Below are 9,879 nucleotides of genomic sequence, written 5' to 3'. Positions count from 1 at the left end.
CTTTCCATAATATGGGTGATTGCCAATAATCAAAACAAGATTAGATGTGAGCTGAAAATCTTAATTTTATGAGTTTCGATCGCTGAAAATAGTGGCTGTCGATGCCACACGGCTAGGCACACGAGTATGTGTCCAAGCTGTGTGAGCCACATAGTCATGTGCTAGGCCAGGTGGTAGGCCGTGTAACTCACTGTTCATCGATTTGAGGCTATACGGGTAAGGCACACGACTGTGTGTGGCCATGTTAGTGCAGGGTTCACACAGGCTTACAAAGATCAAGGTCTTAAGTATTAGGGTAAATTCGTATTTGTAGCCTATTCTATGTAAAGAGATTTGTTTTCTAATAAAGTTTTCCAAGTGAAATTGAATCATAATTAACGCCTTTTTTTTGCATTCATTTCATACATCGCATCATATGCATTGAACACTGTTAAATGATCCTAATTAATTAAAATCATTACTCAGTTAACCTGGAAACCGACCAACCAATCCAACACCGATACGATACTCGAGCAAAGACAAAAGATATGGATCAGAGATTGAAAAAACTCGAACAGTGTCAAAAGGAGATGCAGGACCGACTTCAGCTACAGGTGCAAGAGCGATTAGATAAGATGCAGCATGATATGTCTAAAAAGATGCAGGAATCCCAAGATGATATGATGGCGAAGTTGACCCAACTGATAACTGGGGGATGTGATAAAGGAAAGGGCCCCATGACAAATGTTGAAGAGGGAAATGATGATGAACCTCTCTATCCTCCAGGTTTCACTCCTCTACATGTGCGAACTTGAGCTGAATACCCGCGCAAATCTACTGTCACCATCACGCCTTAGTAGTTTCAGGCTGGTGTTTCGAACTTCCAAGCTGGATCGGGTTCTAATCCCGAAAATAATCCTGTTAACTCTGCCATTCCTGACTTTGATGAAGTGGCTGAGAAGGAAAGAATAAAGGAGGAATTACCGAAACAGTTAGAGGAAAGATGTAGGTGGCTTAAGGAGAAGTTCAATGCGATGGAGGTCACTGAAAGTTATCGAGGCATTGACGCAAAAGAGCTGAGTTTAGTGCCAGATTTAGTACTTCCTCATAAGTTTAAGATGTCTAAATTCGAAAAGTACAATGGGACAAGCTGCCCAGAAGCTCACATCACCATGTTTTGCAGACGAATGGCGGGATATGTTAACAACGACCAACTCTTGATACATTGTTTCCAAGACAGCCTTGCAGGGGCAACATCCAAATGGTACAATCAGTTGAGTCGTGCCACGATTGGTTCATGGAGGGACTTGGCGCAATCGTTAATAAAACAATATAGTCATGTGATAGACATGGCTCCTGATAGAATCACCCTTCAAAACATGGAGAAGAAGCCGAGTGAAAGCTTCAAGCAGTACGCACAGAGATGGAGGGAAGTCGCGGTCCAAGTTCAGCCACCGCTCCTGGAAAAAGAAATGACCATGCTGTTTATTAACACACTGAAGGTACCGTTCATTACGCATATGTTAGGGAGTGCTACAAAAAGCTTTCCTAATATAGTTATGAATGGAGAGATGATCGAAAATGCCATAAGAAATGGGAAGATCGAGGCTGGAGAGAGTAACAAGAGGTCAGTCTCAAAGAGAAGAGAAGATGAGGTGAACAACACGGGTTACTTTAAATCAGTTACTGTGAGTTAGCCAAGAAAGATGGCTGTTAGCCAACAAGGTTCATCGAAACAGGAAACCGGTACAAGACAAAACACTAAGAGGCCCCAATTCACGCCAATTTCGGTGTTGTATAGGGAACTGTATCAAAATTTGTTTGATACACGTGTTGTTTCCCCTTTTCCTATGAAGCATCTACAACCTCCGTATCCCAAATGGTATGATGCGAACGCACAATGCGAATACCATGCGGGAATTACGGGGCACTCGATTGAGAATTGCACTGCCTTCAAAAAGCAAGTTGAAAGACTCATCGACATGGGTGTTGTCAAGTTTGGTGACTCAGCTAGTGCAGAAAATCCGCTACCCAATCATGATTGATGATGGAGGGAATGCAATGTATGAAGAAGTGGTGAGATTTTTACATCGATGCCATATATGAAGACAATTAAAAGGGGTCCTTGTTAGATATTCGCCTAGAAAATGTTATAAATAATGGGACTGCAGAAGAAACTCCTATGTTATTTAGAGTCTGATAGATTAATGTTCAGAACACACTTGTTGCTTTTAGCCTAGAAGCAATAAGAACTTCTTTGTGAAATGGGCTCATGTCTGAACATTATTATTTTAATGAAATACATTATTGCAATCATCTTTGAGCAAATGTTCTTTCATTCTTTACGATTCATTCATTCTTTTAGATTTTTTCTGCCAAACCATTCATTCATTTAGTCATATTATTCATACATTCTTTTGTATATTCTTTAGTACCTACTATGGGTCCCTAGATATCAATGGCATGAGTGATGCTGCAACGGACTCAGAATCCCTTTTTGAGTGAGACATGTGCTTAGAGAGATCTCATGACTTTGAAGATGGCATAGATTGTAGCCTATCTCCAAACTTGAGGAGGGTGATGAATTGACACCACCACAAAGACGAAGTGGGACCTTATGAGTTACTCTAAGAATTTAATGATGTCTTCACATGGTCATACCCTGATATGCTCGGGCTAAGCACTGACTTCATAATCTAAATAACAACATGATGCCAAAAATTTGCAGCATGTTCAACATTAATGTTATGAACGATGTAGTGAAATTTCCTTACTAGGGCAATATCCTTCTCTTTGGCGCATCATAGCTTTGCTCATTGAAGTCGAATTGCCATTTCTCTACGTTTTTTATCCTAAGAGGAAGATCCGAAGGTTCGTCCCAGAAAATTTCACAACAGGGAGCTAGTGTTGAAAATATCCTTCCTACACAAAAGGATTTTAGAGAAAGATGGATGCCAAATTAGGAGGGTCCATAAGTTATAAAGAAAGCCTTTTCTAGGGAAGCTTTGATCTTGAGTGAGATGGATGGTCAAGATTTTTCAAGCCCTGTAAACTCAGATTCAGTTAAGAAGCACTTCTCTTAGGAAAAAGGGGACCAAGGTGAAAACCCGCAAAGGGCGTTTTGAGTCTAAAAAAAAAAAGTGAAATGGAGAGGCCAAGGTGAAAACCCACAAAGGGTGCCTTGTGACCAAAGGGGTTTTGAGTTGAAAACCTGAAAAGGGCGGCTCAAATGTTGATCAAAATGGCACTTGAAATTATCAGAACAGCTCAAATACTGATCAGAATGGGGCATACAATGGTCTTGCTATACCTGAATCAATAGGAAATGGTAGGCGACATCTTGGGGCATCAACAAAGTGCTGTAGATCTCCTAAACACATGTTAAACTCAGAATGGTCTTCAGAAAGTTTGTACAAAGAAGCTCAAGCTGAGATATCTGGGGCGCCTAATCCTTATACTATTTCTTGTTATTCTTGGAACACTTCATTCATTTCCAAGATATGCATTCCTAAATCAATTTCTTTGTTATCCATCTTTATTATCTTTAATAATTTATTCATTTTGAGCTATGCTTATAACAAACTTTCTTCTTATCCATGATCTTTTGCAAGCATGTTGCATTAGAATAATGATTAATGGACTGAAAAAATTTCACAAGGGAAGTTATGCATGTTACTCTAGAAGTTTCTGAAAAATATAGGAACCTCAAATAGAACTATTGTTTAGAACGCACCAGGTTAGAAATCTGATAAAGTAGAGTCTAAATTAAGACTATCCCTTTGAGTTTTCTTGTCTAAATTATTAATTGAACAAAATGGCAAGATGTTGTGTTGGTGACAAAGCTTCAATGAACAAGCAAGCAAGATCACCAAATAATAAGAAGAAGTTGTTCTTGGAGAAAAAAGTTCTTCATTTATGCATGAGCATTTGGTATGACACCCTAGGAATGGTGTAAGAGACCAAATAGTTTCACATCCTTTATCCTTAAATTGTCATAACAGAGGATTGAAAAAGTCAAATCTTTTACTCTTGGAGAAAGGTGGTACAAATTTTGCATCCCAGTGGATCAAACTTAGAGGTTTACAGTGGAGGCAATCTGTTCAAATGTTTTTTGGAGACGCCAGCTGAGCAAAAAGGAGCCATAGCATATTAGCAATAAAACTTTAATAAACTTTGAGTAATGATAACCTAAGTGATAAGGAGGGATCATTCTCAGAAAATGACATTCTGCATTCATTCAAATGTCATTCATACATGCCTAGTTAGGAGCATTTGATTCATTCTGTTCATGACATCCTAGTCACTAGGAATAATTAGGTTCATAAAATGAATCATACAGGTCATGTTCCACAGAGAGCAGATCGGTGAAATCATAAGCCTTATCTCCCTGAGCAACAGTGGAGTAGGTTAGGAAGAAAGTAGATCTGGTCTTCATGTATTGGCGTGAAGTAGATCGAAGATAGCAGATCTTGTTTTCCCATACTGGTGGCGAAGTAGATTAAAGAAAATAGATCTTGTCTTCATGTATTGGCGTGAAGTAGATCAAGGACAACAGATCTTGTCTCCCCATACTGGTGGCGAAGTAGATCGAAGATAGCAGATCTTGTCTTCATGTATTGGCGTGAAGTAGATCAAAGAAAGCAGATCTTGTCTCCCTATACTGGTGGTGGAGTAGATTGAAGAAAGCAGATCTTATCTTCATGTACTAACGTGAAGTAGATCGAAGAAAGTAGATATTATCTCCCCATACTGGTGGTGAAGTAGATTGAAGATAGCAGATCTTGTCTTCATGTATTAGCGTGAAGTAGATCGAAGAAAGCAGATCTTGTCTCTCCATACTGGTGGTGGAGTAGATTGAAGAAAGCAGATCTTATCTTCATGTATTGGCGTGAAGTAGATCGAAAAAAGTAGATCTTGTCTCCCCATACTGGTGGTGAAGTAGATCGAAGATAGCAGATCTTGTCTTCATGTATTGACGTGAAGTAGATCGAAGAAAGCAGATCTTGTCTCCCCATACTGGTGGTAGAGTAGATTGAAGAAAACAAATCTTGTCTTCCCATACTGGTGGCGAAAGAGATCGAAGAAAGCAGGTCTTGTCTCCCCATACTGGTGGTGAAGTAGATTGAAGAAAACGGATATTGTCTTCCCATACTGGTGGCGAAGTAGATCGAAGAAAGTAGATCTTGTCTTCATGTATTGGCGTGAAATAGATCAAAGATAGCAGATCTTGCCTTCCTATATCAGCAGTGAAGTAGATCGAAGATACAAGTCTTATCTCCCTGAAGTACCAGTGGAGCAGACAGAAGCAATCAATCCTATCTCCTTGAAGTTGCAATGGAGTGGATTAAAACCACAGATTTCATCTCTCGGAAGTTGCAGTAGAGTAGATCGCATCAAACTTATCTTTAAGCTGTAGCAGAACAAGTTGAAGCTATAAGTCTTATCTCCCTAAAGTTGCATTGGAGCAAATTAAAAATAGCAAATTTTATTCTTAAGAAGCTACAACGTACGAATCCTATTTCCTTGACATTGCAGTGGAATAGATTGAAGCACTAGTTCCTATACCTCTGAAGATGCAGTAGGAAGGAACGAGGCTCAGTAGGATCAGGCACAATTGGGCTTTTAGTCTTTGCTCTGTTCCCGTTACACGACAACGAGCAAAGAGGGTCAGCTGTTTAAGCCCAAATGTGCCCGGCCCGTTAAAGAAAAAAACCAAACAAAGACCCAAATGTTTCAGCCCAATTTTGCTAAGCCCAAATATCCCATTTGACCTAAGCGCCATCAGCCTAAAACCAAAAAGAAAGCCTAGGCGCTGCAGCAAACTCGCGCCGCAGTAGCTCCCACACGCACGCTGCAACAGCCCCCGCACGTCACGTCTGCCGCCTCCTCATGTTGCGCACGTTACTCCGCGCATGTCATGCACATTCTCCTCCAACAGTACCTGTAACGAAACTCAAAAACAAATAACAACAAAATACAGAGAATCAAGGGATTTTTATTGATTTTATTGTTATTTCTCTAGGTCGGCTATAAAACCGAATGAGATTTTGTGTAAATAAGGGAGTTTTTTTAGGGTAAAAGGATACGAAAGAGAAAAAAATAAAATAGATACAGAAATTTTTCGAATAAAAAATGTGTTTTTCCATTTTTCATTATTCTTAGTTTTGTTTTGTATTTTTTTCCTTTTTTTTCTTTTAGTTTTTTATTTTATTTTTCATTTAAAATAAAAAGAAAGGAGGAAATGACTTACCTTTTTAGCCGAAACCGTCGAATCGGTCCCCCCTCTGTCGCAATCAGAGGCCGGGGCGTCGTCGGAGGCCGTGGAGTGGCTTGAGAGGCGGCGGCGGCATGGAAAAGAAACCCTAGCAGAGGGCTTCTCTGCTATCACTTAAAAAAGGGGGAAAAACTAAATTTTGGTGAAAATTTTGGTGTTTTATAAGTAAATGAAACGACGTCGTTTGGGGGGGTCTCTACGGCCTTAAAACGGCGACGTTTCGATCCCCATGGCTCTTGACCCGCGCGGTGACCCGACCCGGGGAAGGATCCGGGCGTCCTGACCTTAAAGGGTCTATTTATGCAATTGGTCCCTCCCTTTTGTAACGCACCCCAATTAGACCCATTTTACCTTTTTTTTTAAATTGGGCCGCGTATTTGATTTTCGTTTCAATTTAGTCCCTTGCTACGCAGCGTTTTGGAAAGAGGGAATAATTTCTCTTTTGGTCCTCCACTCCCGCGCACGCATTCAATGTGGTCCTGTTTTTAAATTTACTTCGAATTTACCCATTTTTTTCTCTTTTTAGTTCAATTTAACCCTTTTTTAACTGTTTATTGTTATTATTATTATTATTATTATTATTATTATTATTTTATAACATACATGCATTGTTTTATATAATACATATACATACGCACGTTTTTAGTATACTTGCATGGTTTTAATATATAATATATATATATTTATAGTATTCACATAATGTTTTCTTATATATATATATATATATATATATATATATATATATATATGCATGTTTTAGGTTACACGTCTACCTATACTTTATACATATATTTTTTCTTTTTCATTTTTTAAACTTCTATATATACATATCTTGTTATATTTTAATTTCAAACATTTTACTTTTGTAAATAAATTCATACGTATACTTCTAGATATGTTTTTATATTATCCTTCATTTTTTCTCATATATATATATATATATGAATACATACACATTTTAAAATCCACACATGTTTCCCATACTTTACAATCCAAAATACACATTTTCATTACATATATATATATATACATATTTTTGAGTCCTTTTAAACATTTTTATATATACTCCCATGCATATATTTAGAAATTATTGCAAGTTGGTTTTATATGTTTCTTTGCTTTCCTTTTATATGTACACTTGTATTTACGTATTAAGCATACACATACTCATATTTGCAAATTTACTTGTATATTGTACTTGTATATATATGTAGTTGTAAATATTTATTCATATTTGTCTTAAAGTAAAGTTTTGTTTCATATTATACATTAACTTTTAACATACCTTGTGGGAAACATATTTTGGTTTCGTCAAAGCATTAAAACCATCATATTTTATAAATTTTCAAAATATTTGGCATTCATGATTCTCGAGAAAGATTGTGTCCTAACTTACTGGATTGCGATTATTTTTCGACGGATTTAGAAAGCCAAGTATTCATTTTGCAATAAATTCACAAATTTTAAATAAAAGCTTATTCTCGGGAATTCAAAAGCAAAAGGCAATATTCGATATTTTGAAGATTTAAAAATATTGTGCCCTAACTCACTGGGTGTGGTGTTTTATTTCTTTAAAATAAGAATGTTTTATTATTTTAATCCATTCACGAGTTTAAAGTTTTCTTTTAAAATCTTTTCAAATTTTCGACACTAAGACATTAAATAATCAATTTGGTACCAATTTTGGGCGTTACGAGGGTGCTAACCCTTCCTCGTGCGTAACTGACTCCCGAACCTATTTTCTCAAATTTCGTAGACCAAAATTGTTTTTAAGGTGAGCCGATCACACCTCAATTAATGATCGGTGGCGACTCCAGTTTTGTTTTTAAAGTCGACAACTAAAATTTTGCTTTCAAAAAGATGGTTTCGACATCCCCAAACATGTAAACCCTACAGAACAGCCCACCCCCCAACATGAATAGCTTTCCTTGTCCTAATACCTAAAATAATTCTGACTTTGAAATTTGGAAAATATTTTTAGGAGGACAAAAAAAAATGAAATAACAGTGAGTGGAGCAGCCAAATCCAACAATGTAGCAGAGGTGAATAATATCAAACATACAAGCTTCATTTAATTGTTCATCATCACCAATCTATGAAGAATATGAGATAAAATGTTATGGAGGTGGTTTATTATCCACACTTTTTTTCAGGGGTTGAATTCTTTTTAATATAAAGTAGAAGATAAAACTGTTTAGTGATTGAATTCAATCCATAAATAATCTATTAATTCACCGATCACTCTTTTTTGTTGCAATTTTGATATTAATCTAACAGTTTTAATGATAATTATCATTCTTGCTTAATTAATGATACTTATATATATAGTTAAAATATGTTACAAGTCTAACCACAGAAGTTAGGTGAGATAGAAAGGGTCTCTCTATTTTAATCAGTGATTGATGGTTCGATCTTTGCCCTGGATATGGAGTAGCTTTAAAATTTGTGGTCAGAATCCATCCCCTTAATAAGTCTACAGAATACTTTGACTACAAATATTACAAATATTAAAACGACATTGTAACCAATCACATGGAGTTTTTAATTTTCATAATACTTATACATATGATTGTCTTAATCACACTATTTAGTTGATCTTTGCTGTTAAGCAATATGGGTTTTAAAGCATTTTTATCATTTTATCTACTAATCACCTACATTTTAATCCTTCACAGCTGCCCACTTTGAAAATTAAACTTCATTAAAAATTAAGGTGAATATTATTTTTAAAAGAATAAGGTCAATACTACATTTTTTATTTATTTGGATTTTAAAATTATAACTCATAATTATACACAAAGTATAAGAAATTACAATCTACAAGGTATTGAATAATTAATTCAACATTAAAATCCTAAAATCTGGATTTTATCATTTAAGACAATTAAGCTTTACGGAGATAAATAATATTTTTAAAGTAGAACAAATTATCCAGAGTTTAAAGATCATGTTCTTTAGTGGTGTTTTTTTTACATAAACGCCGCAAAAGTTAGCGACGTTGTCAATAACGGCATTTTTTGCGGCGCTAGTGAAAGCGCCGCAAATACTTTTAGCGGCGCTAAAAAGTGCCGCTAAATGCCTAAAAAAGCGCCGCTAAAAACCTATTTTGGTGTAGTGGAGGAATTGAGGGAGACAATATCATTAGATTAAACATGAGACATGGAATGGAAAAATAACACTTAAAAACAAAATTCACCAAACCCTAATTTACACATAAGATTTGAACCTTAACTTTTTCCAACAAAAATTGATCCCAGGGATTCATATATAATATACTATTTGTCTTCATATTTTATGATTCAGTCTTCCCCTAATTCTTAGGATTGTATGGACAAACTCCAATTTAACGCCGAATATAAATTAATGGGATGGATCATGGATTGTCTTATGTATAAATGACGTGTAATTAATTAAACTGAAACATTATCCACGTAGAACTTTATATTCCCAACTTGAAGTCTAAGTAAAGGCTAGTCCTTGTAACCAAAACCTAAATCGTAAACCAACAACGTACGGCCGCATGCATTCCATTAAATCAACAAATCCCAAGTCCAGTTAATGTCATTTAAAGTAGCATTTAAACTAACACCAAATCTATCCAACCTCTTTTATTATTTTTTATTACA

The sequence above is a fragment of the Gossypium raimondii genome, chromosome 1, assembly GCF_025698545.1.
Source record: "Gossypium raimondii isolate GPD5lz chromosome 1, ASM2569854v1, whole genome shotgun sequence".
NCBI classification, from domain to species: domain Eukaryota; kingdom Viridiplantae; phylum Streptophyta; class Magnoliopsida; order Malvales; family Malvaceae; genus Gossypium; species Gossypium raimondii.
The sequence above is the reverse complement of the archived record's forward strand: the minus strand, read 5'-3'. Positions refer to the sequence as shown.